We start from the raw sequence: 21564 nt of genomic DNA, 5'->3' as shown, positions 1-21564 counted from the left end.
CATCGACCATATAACCAGCGGATGTAAAATTTTAGCAGGTACAGAATATACAGAAAGACATAATATGACAGGCAAAATTATACATCAAACACTCGCAAACACAAATATTCACCAACTACTCTTATAAATACAAATGATTACTTTATTGGGACATAACAATCCGCACTGATAAAACAATTACATGTAATAGACCAGACATCTTTTTCCAAAACAAGAAAGAACAAATCACCTATTTAATAGACATATTTATACCGAATGACTCCAATATTCAGACGAAATTTAATGAAAAAATGAAAAGTACACAGACTCGACTACAGAAATACAAAGACTTTGGAAGTAGAGAAAAGTAGTCGTTACTCCCTTTATCATTTCTACTACCGGGATCACTCCACACACATTCAACACACATCTCAAGCAACTCGGTCTAAACTCCACCAAACACGCGAATATTCAAAAATCTGTCATCCTAAAAACATGTAATATAGTTCGATCATTCCTAAATTCAAGCAATAGATTCTGAAGCGACTCAGCCCGTCACTTCAGAACTAACAACCACTTTGCTGAAACAAGTGAGAAGAAAGACGAAAACAACGGAGGATGAAGAAGGTCGCATTAAGGATGCGATTCTCTACAACTTTTATCCGAAATCTTTTTGTCTAAAGTAGCTTATAATGGAATTACGGAGCATTTTTGAACTAGCCAAAATTTGTTTTTTCCAAAATATCTAGAAAGCCATAAACTCTTTCAAAACCCCGAAAGGCGCATATGTTTGCCCCGAAAGATACATATTTCCTCACAAAACTACAATAATTCTTTCTCCATTTGAGCGACTCTCAAGCTCCAGTAGTTTCCAAGATACCCGTAGAAAACTCCCCCGGAATATAAAACTAATTTACTGTATTATTTTCTTAATCAAAATTTCTGTCTTACTCATATTCACTTTCAACCTGGAAATTTAAAATAATTTAGTAATTAATAAATATACACAGTTTATATTAAATTTTGTTTTAATTTGAGATATATCATTGTAGAACGTCTCTATCCAGTGGTATTTTTTTAAATTTTTAGATATCATATGCTTAAATTAAGTGGTACCTAACAAAATGCAAAAACAATTAAATGAACCTATGTTCAACAAACGAAGAGCAGCCGTACCTTGCGGTTTTCTTTGTAATTTTTTCCATCATTTTATAATTTTTTCTAACTCTTAAAAAGTCACCGCATTATACCTAAAAGAACAACTAAGCCACATAGGAATACCACAGAATACTTACCATAAAATGCAAAAATCAGTTATTCTCGACGCCACCGACATAGTTAGATCTTTTCTGGAACGTTAGCCACACACGAGACCTGCTCTTCAGTGGGTCGTCACGTTGTGTGTATAACCAGGAAACATCTGTAAAAAAATATAATATCAATATACGGCAATATAATCGAAGCTATGAACAACATTGACATATACAGGGTGACAATTTGAAAACGAACAATATTTAATATTGCCTCTACCGATGATAGTATGAAAATTTGGCGAGAAACACGTCAATTTACATATCAAGGATGACAATTTTTGAGGCATTTGTTGTCGTGTTACTTTCAACCCCTTGACCCCCAGGGCACCTACCCCTAAAATTTTAAATGGCAACCCCTATTTCTTTTACCATTTTTGTGTCAAATCAAACCAAATCAAATAAATAATTTCAAGTCCGACTCTGAATTTTTAAATTAAATTTTTCTTTAATCTGATTATATTCATCGCAACACTATTGATCAGCACTAATTCACATTGAATAAGGAAAATCGTGCCAATTGAAAGATTCAAATAAATAATATCCAGGTCAGCAATTTAAAGATATTATTTTTAACTTTTTTATAGTGAATTTGAAATTTCTATGTACGATCTAATAATATCTATCTTATTAATCGTAGTTATTATAAATAAATCAACTTCTACAAACTAGTTTCTAATGCTAATTTCTAATGTTCTTCTCGGTCGAAAGGTTTACCACCCTCCCTAATGCACAAATTTATTTTTTGTTCAATCTTATTTATAGCTCTTTGAACATAACTTCTGTTGAAATGTATTGATTTCACTATTACAAATGACGGCAAGTAATGCCCCCTTAGTTTGCATTTGATTACGATGTTTTGAACATTTGAACATTAAATACGATGTTTTATCCCACGTCATTGTTAAGTTTGAAAGCTTATCAATTGTAATGATGAATAGATTAAATATTAAAAAAAACCGAGTCGGACTAGAAATTAGTTTAAATAAATTATGTTGAAATGTCCGTAACAAAAAAAAATAATTGTGACATATCATTGTACTCAGGGGACCGAGCTCTTTCAAAACTTGAAATAAAAAGTGCAGGTTATTTAAAAAAAATAAGTTGGCCTCTGTATCTCACAAATTATCAGCTAATTTGAAAATGTAAAAATATTACCAAAAAGCCCTAATAAAGTGGCTATGAGAATGTGCAATTAGTTTTCGATTTTCTTTAAAGTAACCCCAGGAAAAAATAAAATTGATTTTCAAAAAAATCCGTTTTTTCCAAAAAACTCAGTAATCCTTGAAATTTTTAAATCTTTTTTGATGGCATCTTGGGGAACATCCTAAAGCGCAACTTTGCCCCAATTTAACCATGTTCGTATCTATTACGGTTACCGAGATACCAATTATCGTACCTTGAATTTGTAGCACCCTGTACAATAGAACGCATGCTGCCATAGAACAGATTATCAGCACCCTGCACTTTACTTTTCAGAATTAATTCTTGTGTTGAGTAAAGGTAGAGAGATAAACTTTACTGAAAAATTCCTCCGAAAAAAAAACAAGAGAGAAACCCCAGAAAAGGTCCAATGGCTCTCAAAATTTAAGCAAAACATATATTTTTTTTAATTTTCAAAGTAAAATAACTTGGTTATTTTGAACTTATTTGGAAAACGGTATAGAGAAAATATGTTTCTTTTATTACATCTACCAGCCCAAAACTACCAAAATAATTGCACTTATTTAAGACTCACCCTGATACATTATATTTATTTTACATAAAAACTTTGTTATTTCAAATACAACACTCCCTATTTTTTTAAATAAATCGAAGCAGATTCAAATACTCTTTCAAACTAGATTAAGATTTCCCATACCTAATACCCTAATACCTATCTAGCTCAGATTTTGAATATAAAGCTATTTTTCAATAAAATGGCAATCAAAATAAAATGACAATCGAGATGCTGATGCCGCCATGGCAATTTTCTAGTGACAGTTGGTAACTATTTTCAAAATCGATACTCGATACTAGTTTATGGACTTTATTATTTATATAGCAGTTTACTTAAATTTGCCTACAATAGTTTGATAAGTAAGTATTCATTATTTTATCAAGAAAAATAAAGCAGTATCTGTTGGCGGAACGAATGGATATGTTACTAGTGATTTTATTTGCCTTTGAAAAAGCATTTGATCAAGTCAAACATACAGCTCTTTCGGCATCTAAAATCGTATAACGTCGACAACTATGACCGCCTTTTTGTAAACTTATACTACAATCAAACTGCTGCTGTTAGAATAGACGAAGTAACTACAAATGACCTTCCAATAAAACGAGGAGTAAGACAGGAGAAGAGTGGTGTGTTTTGTCACCGTTATTATTCAACTTGTTCTCAAAGAACATTTTTCACGAGGCTTTATCCAGCAGGACACAAGGCGTTAAAATTGGAGGCGAGATCATAAATAACGTAAGGTACGCAGACGACACCGCCATTGTCGCAGAAAGCATGGCAGACTTGCAAATGCTGCTAGATAGAGTACATGAAGCTAGTTGTAAATGGGGTATTGATATAAATTTCAAGACGACGAAATAGATGTTTGTTGGTAAAATACAAGTTAATCTAATCCCAATAAAATTCAACGGACACAATATTGAACAAGTACCACATTTTAGATATTTAGGAAGCTGCCTATATAGTGAAAATGTGAAACATGTGACGACGAGATAAAGTCAAGAATTGAATTAAAAAATTAAACATTCAAAAAATGGAATACCACGCTAATAGAAATATGTCAGTGCACACCCGGTTGCGGATACTATGTTGTTATATATTTATGCGGATGCGAAACATGGACGCTAAAGGTCGAAAATATAAATAAAATAGAAGTCTATGAAATGTGGTGATACCGGAGAATCCTTGATGAAGATTTCTTGAACCGAACATGGAGAAGTTCGTGGACAGCTCAATAAAGATCGGGAACTCTAACCACCATCAAGGCCAGAAAGGTTAGCTACTTCGGACACATAATGCGCGGCACCAAATATTATGTTCCTCGTCTGATAACTCAAAAAAAGTCGAAGGTAGAAGATAGGTAGGTCGAAAGAAACTGACATGGCTAAGAAACATACGAAACTGGACCGGTCTGGGGGTGGGGATGCTGTTCCATGCAGCAAAAGATAGAGAACTCTTCAACGAAATAGTCATGGAGATTGCCAACGCCTGAAAACTAAGTTTTTGACACCTTGTTTCCTATCCGAGAGGTTTTACAGTATCATACAGTATTTTACGGTACGGGGAGAGGATATCATTGAACTGAAGTTAGGAAATTTGAAGTTTCAGCATAGCGTTTTAGTGGCAAACATTGACGATGACTCTTCTTCCATCTTGGGCATGGATGTGATTTGTTAACATGGATGATGTTAATTTGTTAACATTTCGTTCGATCACCACAGAAATATCTTAAATATCGGAAATAAAGAGTTCATGTTATCTCCATATTAAGGACCAGGAATAATGGATGTAAGATCATACTGTGGTGATCAAACACCGAGAAGATCGTATTTGGCAAAGTGAAAAATATCGCTGGGTGCTGTGTTGGACGTTGACGTATAGTACAAAATAGCGACAACAAGCAAGATAGATTCTTAGTAGGAAAACCATTTGTTAGCATCGACAAGAATATACCGATCAGAATTACGAATGTTTTCCCAAATTGTGTCAAGATTTGAAAAGGTGACAAGATAGCCATCTGCGGACCGGTAAGACGTGTCACAAAATGTGATGAAGTGTCGTTATCTATCACACAAATGGCATCCAAAGAAACAGTTAAACATCTACAGCAGACATAGGATCACCTAACATCTGAGGAAAAACAGAAGGCTAAGGAGTTCCTGCTTAGGCATGGTAGTATTTTCGAAAAGAACAACAGTGGAAGAACGGATTTTGTGAAGCACCGAATTAATACCGGCCATGCCCAACCTATTCCACAACGTCCTAGAAGGGTGCCCCTTTCCAAACAACAAGAAATGAAGACAATAGTAGATAAGATGTTAGAAGATGGAGTCATCAAAGAATCATCAAGTACATGGTCATCTCCTGTCGTTTTGGTGACGAACAAAGATGTACACGATTCTGCGTGGACTATAGGAAGCTCAAGGACGTCACTAAGAAAGATAGTATTGGTAGTAAGGACCTTTTGAGGAGCATCTGCTAAATTTAGAAGAAGTTTTCAGTCGCATACGCGGAATGCTCACCTATACTTGAGCTCTAAGAAGTGTAGCTTATTCCAGCGACAAGTAGAATTCTTGGGCCATGTAGTCTCAGCAGATGAAATTTACAACGACCAGAAGAAAATCGCTGCAATTAAGGATTGGCCTAAACCTCATGACAGGCATGAACTTAGAAGTTTTCTGGGTTTATGCACATATTACAGAAGGTCTGTCAAGGGATTTGCCAATATACTTAGCTATGCACCCTTACATAGATAGGCTTACAGGTGATTGATGAAGTCGGCTACGAATGGAACAACGATTGTGATGTAGCCTTTGGAAGACTTAAGGCGGCTCTATGTGCAAGTCATATTTTAGCCTACCCGCAACAACAAGGGAGGTATATCCTGGATACAGATACCAGCAACATCGGCATAGGTGCAGTGCTATCACACGTCTAAGATGGCGAAGAACGAGTGATAAAATATTACAGTCGAGTTGTAACCAAAACAGAAATGAATTACTGAGATACCCGGAAGGATCTGCTAGCAATTGTAAAAGCAGTTGCCAAACCAAACCAAACAACAAAGATCAATTTTAATCAGTGTAAATTGGGTGTGTATATAGTGAGAAAATAAATCCGTTAAGTATTTTATCGTGAGTTTAAATTAGAGGACCCACGGAATCCGTAACAGTATATTATACCGTATGATCGAGAAAAAACGGCGTCCAGTTGGCTGGGAAATGACGATCGATGACATTTCCCATATAAATTTACATTTAAAATGACAGCGATCTTCATTTCCCAGCCAACTGGACGCCATTTTTTTTCGATCATACGGTATTAACTATGTTTATATGTAGTTTCTGTAAATATAAAGCCAGCTCTCTTAGAAAACACAATCTCCATTTATTATAATTATTTACATTTTAATTTTAGCGATTTTTTTATGTAAACATAATTGTTCCATGATCTCAACGTATCTCTAAGTGTTATTTATTTTTGCAGACTCTGTTTCGGAGGACAAATTTAGTAGAGGACCGGAGTATATATGTATCAGCTGCTACAGATACCAGACTTTGCACGATTCGTCTGTGTTCGCCGCTACGCTAGGTTAAGGTAATTTTTTTATTGTTTTTCTTCTTAATTTTTCAATTTTTATAAAGATTATGTCCCATTTACGTGGAAAAACATTGAGAAAATAAAAATTATTGGGTATTTTTGAAAATTTTGTTATTAGTAAGTAATGTTTATCTAAAATAGTTATCGCACGCCCATCGTCCATGAATTGCCGGCTAATAGCAGCAATAGAGTTACTACACTTACGGATGCTCCGTAGCTACAAAACGAATTGACGTATAACGTACTCTCTTGAAAAACTACGTAGCCGTCGCCGGCGTCGCCTCTACATCGCGTTGCGTCGGCTAGTTCTGGCAAATCCCTCGCTTGCACTATTCGGTATCCCATTATCTTCCAAAAACAAGCCCATGGTCAAAATGGTAAAAAAATGAAAATAAAACATTTCACAATTTGTTGCACAAAATACGATAAAAATATAAGCTACAATGGTCTAATATTAGAAATACTTCTGTTTCCTGCTTCCCTTCTTTTAGTTCTTTTATCTCTTTCTAACATAGCCATGTTTGATCAGCACCATTATGACGTATAGTGTGTAAATGAATTTATTCGCTGAAATTCCTCTGTGTATAGTCGTGGCATGGTTTGCCTACTGTTAAGAATGGTCGATTATCAAACCAAAAGTAGAATCAGTGCGGAAAATACCGACCAAAGATAAGCCACTGTTTTACGTCTAATTAAATATATATACTACATTGACTTTAACTAGAGATTGTTACACGTAATATTTATATGAAAAATACATATGTGGGAATGAAATATGGAATGTTCTAAGCACTAAAAACTACTTATCAAAGTTTTTTGTACCAATATTTGATTTGCAATTTGTGTAAATTTCTTTTATTTAATACAGACCTAATCATTGTATCTTGTATCTATCTTTGACATATCTGGAAAATGCCGGATTGTATGAACTAACTTTCTAACTTTCTGAATTATGTTGTTAAATAGTTTGGAAAATGGAAATATTCGAAACAATAAGCTTACGCGCTGACATATGCACTTTTAGTCAGCCGAGTATTTAGTTAGTGAAATCAATAAGAATGTATTGCCAATATTGGCCAAGTATCTGATTTCACTTGCTTAAGGGATATATTTTCACAAATAAAAAAAGCATTCTTACTACACACGTTATTTCATTTAATGGACATCTGTGTGTAAATTTACCTTAGAACCGTTACACTTTTTTTACAAATATTCAAAAGTTCACTTTGTACAAAATTTCACATAAGGGATAAATTTCAAAAAATCGTTTCTGAGTACTTACTTTCATCACTTAAGAGCACAATATTCTGTACAAATTTTCATATACTCCTAGAAAATATTTTTACTTAACATTCACCGCTCTTCCCTAACCCTTAAAAGGCGAATTACTGAGGTGCTCAATTACGTTACCTAAGGAACTTCTGCGCAAAATTTCATACTTCTAAAACCGATTTTAACAAATTTTTGAGGCAACTTTCATCCCTTATTTTACCCTCTTAGGAGGTAAATTACCCCAACTCAACCCTCTTAAAAGGTGAATTTACAAAAAAATCTCCTCTAAGTACACTTTCGCCACTTAAGGAACCGGAATACAAAATATCGTACCCCTAGGACTTAACAAATATATGTATACTAAATTTCACCACCAGTTTCACCCCCTTAGAAGATGAATTTCCGAAAATCACTACTAGTGTTGCACAAGACAAGAATTCTTGTCTTGAAAATCAATTTCTTGTCTTGTCTTGAAATTCAAGACAAGAAATTTTCAAAGTCTTGTCTTGCAGATTTCTTGAATGGCAAAGTCTTGTCTTGTCTTGCAAGACTCTTGAAATTTCTTGTCTTGAAAAATTTTACATTCTAACAAAAAGGTAATAATATTTCTATATTTTATTTCATAGAAGCGTCGTATACAAAATGTAATACGGAAAAATGAACAACAACGATGCTAATTTTAGCAAAAAAAATTGGCGCCGGGAGGCACGTATAGCCGCCCATACTAAAATATGTTAATATCTCAAAAACTGCGACTTTGACTGATTTTGATGTTATTACAAATTTTGTTGCAAATATTATTCCTAATCTTAATTTGAAAACCGCGTTTCACTAGCTACTGTAATTTTCGATTTACAATTTTTTTAAATGTTAACCCCCTCCCATACCCCCTTACCAACCCTCCACCCCCACCAAAAACTAATGGCCAGATTCTCGCCAATAATGGCGCCACAGTATTTTTGTGGCAAATTTGGTTAAAATCGGTTCAGCGGTTTTTGAGTTATCGTGTTACTGACAGACAGACAGACATATAGACAGACACACAGACACCATGAAAATATTTTATATTTAGGTCATTTATGACCCAAATAACTCATTTTGAGTGAAATTAAATAAACTTTTTTTTTGTCGATCTTAATAGCCTACCATACCTATTGGTATGGTCGGCTAAAAATCTTAACGGACCGCAAACGAACTACGTCAACTCGCCCGTTTGACGAAATAGGAGCCATTACCAAATAAAAGCTGAATAAGAATAAGTAAGGTTAAGTTCGATTTGTGGGTTTTGGGTTATTATTTCGTACCTAACCTTGTGCGTTAAGCTATTTATGAAGCCCCGTTCTCAGAACGACGTCGTGTCACCAGCTACACTGATTGACACTTCAAACGACCAATGGGAGCTGTACTAAATTTAAAATTGACAGCTGTTTGAATTTTGTACAAATCACATTGGCTCTTTTCACGTGTCGCTGTTCTGAGAACCGGGCTTTACTCACTACCAAAAAAAGTTTTATAATAAAAGTATAAATAATATAAGTGTCGATAGTGAAACCGAGTCCGAACCCTTCCAAGACAGTGGTAGTGAATTCGCGGTTAGTCATAGTGAACAAACAAACACTGGCAATGAATGTGAGGATTTAAGTTTAGACACAGGGTGTACGGAAAGGTCATGCTAGAGTGTACTATTTGCGCTATTTGATACTACTTTTTGTTCGCGGAGCAATTTCGTGCATGAAAAGTAGTACCAAATAGCGCAAATAGCGTGCTCCACGAACCCACCATTAGTTTCAATTACCATTAGTTTTTTTTTTATAATACCATTATTATAATTATATATATAAATATATATTCATTATAATAACAACCAATATAATTTCGTGTATAATACCAATTACCAATATAAGGTTTGTGGCCTCGACTTTATTTTACTTCATTCTCAACTCTAAAACACTGGCTATGATAGAAAAAAAAATGAACACTGGTCAATATTAATGCCGGGTTTATACAACATTTGCATAAGCCGTAATCATAATCACAGTCTTAATCATCGTCATAATCACAATGCAATTTTAATGTGCGTTTATAGAACATTTTCATAATCATAATTTTTATATCAGTGAAGTTGGGTAACATAATTAAATGCTAAGTTCATGGTAGATGTCAACAGGTTTATAAGAAGATAGTTTAACTTTTATGATTATGACTATGATTATGATTACGACTATGTAAATGTTGTATAAAAGTGTAAATGTTGTATAAAAGGTGCCCGGTGGCGTAGAGGTACAGGCTCTCGTCTACCAATCTCAAGGTGTGGGTTCGATTCCCATACCCGGCATTTCATCAGCCGACTATTTTTATTAAAATAAAAATAGTTTGGGTACCTAGGTCGACTCAGCCTTAAATGAGTACTTGGGATTCACAATCCTGAGGTAATAATAGGCGGTTGAAGCGTAGTGCTAGCCACATTACCTTCCTTGTATACCGAACGGCTCTAGTATAGCAAGCTGTACCTTGCTACTCCCAAGGCGTTAAACGCTATATGCGGGAGCTATTATTATTAAATGTTGTATAAACCCGGAATAACCTGCGCAAAGACCTAATTATCGCTTAAAAAATGTATCATTTCTAACTTTCAAGAAATCTTGCAAGACTCTTGAAATTTCTTGCATATTAAAGTCTTGTCTTGTCTTAAAATTCAAGACAAGAAATTTTGAAAGTCTTGTCTTAAATTTCTTGCAAGAGTCTTGGTCTTGCAAGACTTTTTCAAGACTCTTGTGCAACACTAATCACTACTGTTCAATTAGGCCTCTGTGCAAAATTTCGTACTGCTAAGAGAGATTTAAAATTTTCTGTATGCAATAAATATTCTGTTCGCCTATGAAATCGAACTTTTTGTATCGCAAAAGTATGCAAGTCTGAATAGGTCCATAAGCTACTATAATAATTCTGTATCTCGGATACTCCTTCGTCGCCGGGCGGCTGAAAATTCCACATTCAAAAATTCGGCCGCGCGATACTGTATGCGTCGCCGAATGCCATGTGTAAGGTACAATTTAACTACATGCTTTTTCTGTATCTGAGATACGCGCGTCTGGGATACAGTGTCCTCGTCTGAAAGAGCCAAGATGCAATAATATACAAAGCCAAGATGCAATAATATACAAAGTGTTCCATTTAAAAAAATCATTAAGACCCACTCACACTTTTTTGAGCCACCCTATAGAGGTTAAAATATTTTCCTGAAATGCATCTTCGTACATACTTTAGACTTAAACAAAATTCCCAAGTTTTTTATTCTAGGAGCTATAGATGCCCGACGCACTATTGCCGGACCCTGTACAGCAATATTTAAATTTTTAATATTGAAAGTAACCCGATCTAGTTTTAGTTGTCGTAGCTTTGACGTAGCCGAGGGTATGAAGTGTAGCGCGAAATTTGTGTAGGGAATAATTAATAATTTTCTGGTTATTGATAAATGATGAACTGTTGTTGACTGATTCTGGAAAAGATATTTTAAAATAGACAACATGGTGTTTAATTTGTAAAATCGTGCGGTTAAAAGAAAACAATTATATACTATTTTACATAAATGAATATTACTGTTTATGTTATAAAAAGTTACGGGGCCTGTAATGGCCAGACTGGTCACAGAAGGCAAAATTGAGGGAAGGAAATCAGTGGGAAGCAGGCAAAACTCCTGTCTTAAGGATTTGCGTTGTTGGTTCGGAAAAACATCGATTGAAATTTTCAGAGGTGCAGTTTCACACACCATCATAGCCAGTTGGATCTCCAACCTCCTAAGGGAGACGGCAACCTGAGAAGAAGAAGCTACAAGGTTGAATCGATAATAATAATTGTCTTTGGAAGCCGTCCACGTTTTCTGCGACTAGAACAGCGTCGTCGGTATAACCCTTGTATATGAATTTTTAAAGTAGCTCAACCTAAGATGTTTATGGATGTAAAGCACCAGATGGCGGGGCGTATTTCACAGTCTTTTACTACAGAAAAATATTTTTGTTACTCTGAATTTTGAAGCGACCAATAAAAACAGAGAAAATAAAAATCGATAATTTTCGGACTGTGCCAATTGGTTACTAATCGACCAGATACTTTTTGTCTATTAGATATGCTATAAAAGCTGGTAATTATACAATTCGACCATTGTAAATACCCGACAAATTTCGCAAGGCCGACGAGGCCGATGCTTTTCACTGATAAGAAAAAAAAATGTTTGTTTAGATAATTTTCGAGATATTTTTTCTTTCTGAATGCACATTTTTAAAGTATTTTATACTCTTTGTCCGCTTGATCTATTATACTGGTCGCACGTATCGAGGCTCTGTTTCTTCTAGTTTTAAAAAATGTTCTTATTTCTTTGGAGTTGTAGTGGTTGTAGTGTAAAATTAGATTAATTTTATTAAGTTTAATTATAATGTTTAGTGTAGAATACCAGAAATAGTTTAGTAGTGTTTTTATAGTTTATTATTTTGCAGTTAAGTAGTAGGTGAAAGGATAATTTGGTTATTTTTTTCTTTTTGTTTGATTAATTAGTAAGTTTGATAATTTTTTCAGTGTAGAAGTGGTTGAAGTAGTAAAGAAGTAGTTGTGTAGTGTTTTTATAAGAGATTATATTAGTTTATTATTCATTACTACTGTAGATGAGTAGTAGGTGAAGTAGTTTGGTGTATTTGGGTATTTTTTCTTTTTGTTTTTCTTCTAATTGTAGTAATTCTATTAAGTATTGTGATAGATACCCTATATCTTTCTTCAACTTCGTTGAAAAGTGCGTTATCATATAATTTTGGTTTTCTGGTAGTAGAATATACGAAGAAAAAATCTGATCAAATTTATTTTATATTAAATTAATCGAGTTTATTAATCAAATTAATCTAGTCAAGTAATAATAATAGTTAGTTTCTAAATACTAAACAGGGCGAGTTTCCTACGATGTTCTCTATGGGTATCTCGGAAACTACTGGAGATAGAGTCGGTTAAATGGGGAAAAATTGCAGTTTTGTGGGGTCATAAATATGCGCCTTTGAGATTTTTCGGAGAAATTCAAGGCTTACTAGATATTTCGAAAAAAACAAATTTTGGCTATTTTAAAACTTTGTCTCTAATTCCATTATAATCTACCGTATGATCGAATAAAAACAGCGTCAACGATGGCTATGAAATGGAGATCGCTGTCATTTTATATCTATGTAAAATTATATGAGAAATATCATCGATCGTCATTTCATAGCCATCGCTGAAGCCGTTTTTATTCGATCATACGGTACTTTAGACAAAAACTTTTCAGATAAAAGTTGTAGATAATCACATACCTAATGAGTTTGTGTTTTCTGTTTTTTTTTTCTAAAGCCTGTCATTTTTGACATATGACACAAACATTATGTTTTTGTAAATGGAAACCATAGTTGGCCATGACTTCATAAAAGCGCCATTTTTAAGCTTTTCAGCGATATAGGTATAATATGTTTTTTCGAAAAATTACAAGTTATAGCCAATTCTTTTCTTTCTTGGCTAATTTCCATACCAATAATACCATGCCAATTAGTTGGCATCAAAAATGTAAAAAGTTTCATGTTTTCAAAAAAAATATCATAAAATTCGTAAAGCACTCAATTTAGAATAAAATAATCTAAGAATGAAATGATTCTTTTATAAACCTGCATTAAATCAAATTAAAATAGCTATGTAACTTTTTTTTAAATATTAATTAACAGCAATTAGGCATTATCATAAATTATAAATAAGGTACCAACATATCGAAATAATAATTTCTTTGTTAATACGGTTTAGAATTCTTAAAATAACAGGCAAAAATAATCCACAATTTACAATAAAATAAAAGTTTCGTTTAAATTTCTTAATCAGCTGATCACTATTAAAGTTCGCAGAAACCCTGGGCTATATTATTACATTACTCTGAGGAAAATAACGAAAATAATCGATATTTTTGACTCCGCCCCGAAAGGTTCACGATTTGTCCTCCAGTTGGCAGCACATTCTGTCTAGTCGGTTGGGCAACTTTAAGAATATATAAACAAAGGGTATAACACAGAATTGTAACATTGCGATCGCCCATTTTGTATCCGTTTATGTGGTGCAGTTGTTTATTATCTCATCCATGATTATGCTAAAAAGAAGTGGGCTTAATGAATCGCACTGTCGTATGCCTTTTTCTACAGGTATTGGTTCAGCGAGTTCCCCATAAAGTCTCCTTCCATTCTCTTTGAGAAAATTTCCCAGTGGTCGGCATTAATTTTTCTTACTAGTGTTCTTGTCTCATTGCGAATTGCTTTATATTGTTCATATGCTTCAGATGTCCTCAGTGCCCGATAGTTTAGATATGCTTTCTTCTTTTCTGGGTTTTTATTTTTGATTTCTTGGGGGAACCATGGTGTTTTATTGTTTCTTCTTGGTCATGCTTATAGGAAATAAAATTAACAGGGGATATAGGAATCAACTCCATAAGACCTCCTTTCGGAGACACTCAAACGGGAACTATTTTTGTTACTAGGGAAAATTCGGATCGGTCTAACAAACTGCAACATCTTTGAAAAAATGAAACTACTAACTTACTACACGTGCTGTGGGCCGTAGGATATGTAGCAAAAAAGTGCAGCGGGCCAGACAAATATCAGCGATGTAGCAACTGTAAAGATGAACATCATAAATGGAAAATCATAAATGGAAAAAAAAATAATAATTCGTACTGTGTAATAAACATAATACAGGCTGTTTCAAAAAACATGTCCCATCTCTCCTGGGGATATTCCTCACGTAAAAATAAGAGTTATTTTTTACATCAACATAGGTCCGATTCTGCTTTGTTTCGTAGCTACAGGATGTTAAAGTCTTAATATTTTTCCGATTTATTATACCTGTCTTCCAAGTACTTTTAGCGTTTCGAATGCAATTTTGATTGTTCTATTATTAGTAGTAGTATTTGAAAGTACTTTAAATGCGACATATTTTAAGCTAAAAAAGTGTCGACATATTCACCAGTGACGTGCATATGGGATATCAGTCGACTAGTTTTCTAAAAAAATCATGTACGCCACTGACTTTTCTCTGTTGTTGTTGTTAGCGAAATAGTGTAAGCAGTTTAATGCGAGTTGTATCTTGATATTTTCAAGATTTCGGCCTCCTTGATGAGATAAACGCAATTTTATTAATTTGCCGTGATCCATGTCTAATAGCAACAAAGCAACCTTTAAAAAAAGTAATATCATTAACTTACAAAAGTCTTAAATAAGTACTTGATTGATTCCTCATCAAAAAATATGAAAAAAAGTTCCTATAAATACGAGTATGAAAATGAGTAGTATAGAGTTACAGGATGTCAAAACTTTTTAAAATTTAGCTTTTTGTAATTATCCTAAATACTATTATTTTTTATTTCAAATTGTTGTAAGTTGAACTAATAGTAATAATAACAAATAGTAATAATATTTAATAATACATTAGGTAAAATATAAAATTTATTAATTTTATTTTAATTTTATTAATTGTGATTAATAAGATTGCGTTTATATCGAATTCAACAAAATATCAAGAGACTTTTAATTATCATTAAACGGCCTACACAATTTTGATATCAAAAGAAAAAAAATTGGCGCCGGGAGGCACGTATAGCCGCCCATACTAAAATATGTTAATAAAAAGTTCGTAGGCAGTTATTTTAGTTTTAAAGTAAAGGATTTTTTCAGTTTTTCTTATCTCAAAAACTGCGACTTTGACTGATTTTGTTGTTATTACAAATTTTGTTGTAAATATTATTCCTAATCTTAAATTGAAAACCGCGTTTCTCTAGCTACTGTAATTTTGGAGTTACGTTTCTTAAAAAATGTTAACCCCCTCCCATACCCCCTTACCAGCCCTCCACCCCCACCAAAAACTAATAGCCAGATTCTCGGGTGCCAAAGTATTTTTGTGCCAAATTTGGTTAAAATCGGTTTAGCGGTTTTTGAGTTATCGTGTTACAGACGGACAGATGGACAGACAGACAGACAAACACCATAAAAATATTTGTATTTAGGTCATTTATGACCCAAATAACTCATTTTGAGTGAAATTAAAAAAACTTTTTTTTTGCCGATCTTAATAGCCTACCGTACACCTATTGGTATGGTCTATATTGTATTCTTGAAAAATATTTGAATATTGACACTTGTCCCTGAATTTATCGACACTTTTTTAGCATTAAAATATGTAGCACGTATAGTAACTTTTACCCTCAAAACTTCATTCGAGTCACTAAAAGTATTTGAAAGAAAATTATAATAAATCGAAAGATGATTAAGACTTTAACACCCTGTATCTACGAAATAAAGCAGAATCGGATCTATGTCGATATGAAAAACAAATGTTATTTTTACATGTCGAATCTCCCCACGAGAGATGGCACATGTTTTTTTAAACACCTTGTATAAAAAGGGTATCTAAGGCCTCTAAACTAAAGCATTAAAAAACTATTGAAGACACGCGTCTCTAAAAATGTTTTTGGGAATTTGTAGATATATAGTTTGACTTTTTATGAAATTTTAGTTTCGGAGATTTAGCAAAAATCGGATCTTTTTTAAAAAAATTTAATTTTTACTAAGAAACTATTGGAGACACGGGGTTTTAAAAAATTTCTAAAAATACTTTTTATAATAATATAAAAGGAGATATCTAAGTCATCTGAAGCATTAAAAAACACCGACAATTTAAATCAATAAAATAGTATGTTCATTAGGCAAAGAAGAAGAAAAAACGCAAGAAGTGTAACAATATATAAAAAAATAAATCTATTTGAAGAAGTCTCTGCAAATAAACTTAGGCTCAAAGTATGCAGCACACGACTTATTGAAACAAACAGTTATTGGCAAAAACATGGATGTAATACTGTCAAGGTGTATGGCCACATCTGTCGGAAGAGCGTAAAACCACTAAGCATGTTTACACTAACAAGAAGCCTAGCGAATTGAGTGGCGGCTCTCTTAGATTTTAGTGGAAAAATCTCGGATGTTGTGAAGAACTTTCTAGACACAAAAAGAATGCAGCATAATAATTCTAGAATAGAACTTGCAAGAAGATCCGCAGCGATATATAAGGCGCACTCCGCGCCCAACAGTGAGTTTAGTTTCTGAATCACGTTCTGTAAATAGCGAAGTGTGACAACTTGGCGAAGGGTTTTCAAATAGTTGTTTATGTTGTACTGAATTAGTTATATTGTGTGTATAGTTGGAATTACTTGCTGTCATTTGTAAAAGTGAAATCAATACATTTCAACATTTACAATATTACTATTAATTAATATTTACAATAAAGAGTACAAAATGGATTTGGAAGTATAAGAAGAAGATATGTTCAAAGAGCTATAACTAAGATTGAACGAAAAATAAATTTGTGTATTAGGGAGGGTGGTAACCATAGACTTAAAATAAAATATAGACTACACTATTTACATCTCAACGCGGTCAAAGAAGCTTTTTTGTACACATGTTTACTTCTGGGTACAGTCGACCGAGCCTTCCTCATCCAGTCTATGTTGTCACGTCTTTAATATTATCAATATTTTTTTTCTTGTTATACACATATATTGAGATATTAATACTACATTTTAATAAAGTAGGTTTTAATATTCCATAGATGTATTAAATAGTCCTTATACTACTAAATTATAAGTCGGATACTGTTTAAAAAGGATAACTTCTTTACAATATGACAACACCGATTAGAGGCGAGGGAGCATAGACTTAAAATAAAATATAGACTGAGCATCTCATTCATAAATAGCTGGAACATGCGGTCAGACACTGTCTTGTTATTGTTGTGTTATTGTTTTAGGTTATAACGAGTGCGACACGAGCGATAGATAGGTTGTCTCTGTCGTAACGGTCGTTCCCTGACGACTCTGCCAAGAAACACAACACTGTCTTTCGTTTCTCAAGTACACCTGAACTCTCCATATCATAGCCGGGTAATTTTTTTATTTTAATGAAGCTATAATTAAATTAAAAATATATCGTATTAAGTAACTTTTTTATATTTTATTAAGATTTAGGACAGGTTTTTTAAATAAAAGTTTAGAAAAAACAATTTAGAGTCCAAAAGGATAAAAATAATAAAATACACGTTATAGAGAGAAATTTTATAATCGAAATTAGGTAATTTTTGAAATTAATAATAAATTATTAATTTTAGTCAAACATTTACAACCCCTAATATTAATCAAAACAGGATCTATTCCACAGATATAATAGAATCGGCGACAGGGAGAGGAAAAAAATATGATTGTTGTAATTTTTTTTCTGGTTAAGTGATGTCTTATTATGTAAATTAGAGGAAACATAAATCTGTTCTATTAAAGCAAGGAAGGTGGTAGGAAGTGGATGAAATAAAAACTACATTTATTTAACTCGGTACTGTCATTATTATACCGGGTGCGTCTCAAAAGTGGCTCATCTCCATATTTTTTTTATATTTTCAAATAAAAAAACAAGATTTAGTATGTTAGTATATGAAATAAATTAGGATTGATTGACGCATTCAATTGTTGTTGGTCACTTCCTGTTTCACCGGAAATGACTATAACTTTTAATTTTTAAACGCCACCCTCGGTATATTTCTACTTTATTCGATAGAAAATGACACTCTGACTAGAATGACATATCATATGTCAACTTTTGACATTTTCGCATATGGTTTAATTGTAATTGTAACACGCGGTTCATAACGACAATTTGACTCGAAATACCAAGTCTGTGGTATCAATATATTCATAAAAAAATGCTTTTTCCAAATATGCTAATGAGTCACCCTTGTTCCATTTGAAAAAAATGACATATGTATGATTAAAAATACGATTTGTACATCTTTTAACCGGCCTAGATAAGACACGAAACTTATTAGACGATCAAAACTATTTTTCCAAGGCTCCTTGATTAAAACTTAGTGGATTGAAAAAAACTGGATTGAAATTTAAAATAGGATATGTTTTTAAGCGACAATGTCAAAAGTTGACATATGATATGTCATTCTATTCAGAGTGTCATTTTTTATCGAATAAAGTAGCAATATACCGAGGGTGCCTTTAAAAATCAAAAGATGTAATCATTTCGGTGAAACAGGAAGAGACCAAAAACAATTGAATACGTCAATAAATCCTAATTTATGTCATATACCTACTAACATACAAATCTGTTTTTTATCTGCAAAAATAAAGAAAGTTATAGGGTTGGGCCACTTTTGAGACGACCCGGTATATTAAAAAATATTGTTTCATAATGTAATATCATTTTAAAATTCTTGTATGTTATTTTAGATTCTGAAGATAATTTTAGAATAAACCGGAATATATTTTTAATAAAAACATTATTAATTATTAACAGGGTTATAATTATGATTTTGTTACTATGTAAGTAAGTAAATAATGTAATGTAAAAGAAAAATTCAGATTTTACATTTTACTAAAATATTATCTAAATAAGCGCCTTTCTACAACAACGCCACTGACTGCCAATGGGTAAATTGAGAGTTGCCTACCGGTCAAAAGTCGTTTCAAGACTTAAATGGATTATTTAAGTCAAATTTCTTGCAAATTTGGCACTGGCGAACCATATTTTATAGTTTTGAACAGAAAAAAGTCAATAAAATAAACACTTAAGGACTACAAGCTAAGAAAATGCGTTAATACAGCCGGGGAGATAGCGGCAACAAAGCTTCACCGCACACGTGCGACACGTACTACAAGGTAATAAATGAATGAATAGGCTCCCTCGCCTCTAATCGGTGTTGTCATATTGTAAAGAACTTATTCTTATTAAACAGTATCCGACTTATAATTTAGTAGTATAAGGACTATTTAATACATCTATGGAATATTAAAACCTACTTTATTAAACTGTAGTATTAATATCTCAATATATGTGTATAACAAGAAAAAAAATATTGATAATATTAAAGACGTGACAACATAGGCTGGATGAGGAAGGCTCGGTCGACTGTACCCAGAAGTAAACATGTGTACAAAAAAGGTTGTTTGTCCGCGTTGAGATGTAAATAGTGTAGTCTATATTTTATTTTAAGTCTATGCGAGGGAGCCTATTCATTCATTTATTACCTTGTAGTACGTGTCACACGTGTGCGGTAAAGCTTTGTTGCCGCTATCTCCCCGGCTGTATTAACGCATTTTCTTAGCTTGTAGTCCTTAAGTGTTTATTTTATTGACTTTTTCTGTTCAAGAACTATCAAATATGGTTCGCCAGTGCCAAATTTACAAGAAATTTGACTTAAATAATGCATTTAAGTCTTGAAACGACTTTCGACCGGTAGGCAACTCTCAATTTACCCATTAGGAGTCAGTGGCGTTGTTGTAGAAAGGTGATTATTTAGATAATATTTTAGTAAAATGTAAAATCTGATTTTTTTCTCTTACATTATTTACTTACTTACATTGTAACAAAATCATAATTATAACCCTGTTAAAAATTAATAATATTCCGGTTTATTCTAAAATTATCTTCAGAATCTAAAATAACATACAAGAATTTTAAAATGATATTACATTATGAAACAATATTTTTTAATATACCGGGTCGTCTCAAAAGTGTCTCACCCCTATAATTTTTTTATTTTTTTAGATAAAAAAACAGATTTGTATGTTAGTAGGTATATATGACATAAATTAGAATTTATTGACGTATTCAATTGTTTTTGGTCTCTTCCTGGTTCACCGAAATGATTACATCTTTTGATTTTTAAAGGCACCCTCGGTATATTGCTACTTTATTCGATAAAAAATGACACTCTGAATAGAATGACAAATCATATGTCAACTTTTAAATTTCAATCCAGGCTACCATGGTGTTAAAAACACTAAGTTTTAATCAAGGAGCCTTGGAAAAATAGTTTTGATCGTCTAATGGGTTTCGTGTCTTGTCTAGGCCGGTTAAAAGATGTACAAATCGTATTTTTAATCATACATATGTCATTTTTTTCAAATGGAACAAGGGTGACTCATTAGCATATTTGGAAAAAGCATTTTTTTATGAATATATTGATACCACAGACTTGGTATTTCGAGTCAAATTGTCGTTATGAACCGCGTGTTACAATTACAATTAAACCATATGCGAAAATGTCAAAAGTTGACATATGATATGTCATTCTATTCAGAGTGTCATTTTCTATCGAATAAAGTAGAAATATACCGAGGGTGCCGTTTAAAAATTAAACGTTAGTCATTTCCGGTAAAACAGGAAGTGACCAAAAACAATTGAATCCGTCAATCAATCCTAATTTATGTCATATACTCCAAACCAAACCAAACATACTAAATCTTGTTTTTTATTTGAAAATATAAAAAAATTATGGGGATGAGCCACTTTTGGGACACACCCGGTATAATAAAGACAGTACCGAGCAGGGTTCGGAAAACTACATGTTACTTTTAAAAACTACATAAACTACATTACATGTAGTTATTGTAATTTATGTAGAGGGTGTAGTTTATGTAACCTATGTATGTAACTTTCAAATATCAAAGGTTTGAGGTGACGTTATAATAAATTGAAGCTTTAACAACACATAATGTATTTAAGAAAACAGAAGAAATATGGCTTTAAATATAATATTTTCATCAAATTATTTCTATTACATTCTATATCAATACATAGTTTATTAACGTAG

The 21564-nt window shown here is 32.9% G+C and overlaps 1 protein-coding gene across 4 annotated transcripts in view; it reads right to left on the bottom strand.

Annotated features, from left to right (window-relative positions):
* LOC115891279 overlaps nt 1–21564 on the bottom strand; it is a 152381-nt gene that overhangs the window by 123744 nt on the left and 7073 nt on the right. For all 4 annotated transcript variants that reach the window (XM_030911723.1, XM_030911724.1, XM_030911725.1 and 1 more), the window contains one exon: nt 1275–1399. The gene's annotated coding sequence lies outside the window, so the exon portion shown is untranslated. The remainder of the gene's footprint in view (nt 1–1274; nt 1400–21564) is intronic.

The sequence above is a fragment of the Sitophilus oryzae genome, unplaced genomic scaffold (assembly GCF_002938485.1).
Source record: "Sitophilus oryzae breed Bouriz unplaced genomic scaffold, Soryzae_2.0 scaffold_980_pilon_pilon, whole genome shotgun sequence".
NCBI lineage: Eukaryota > Metazoa > Arthropoda > Insecta > Coleoptera > Curculionidae > Sitophilus > Sitophilus oryzae.
The sequence above is the reverse complement of the archived record's forward strand: the minus strand, read 5'-3'. Positions and strand labels throughout refer to the sequence as shown.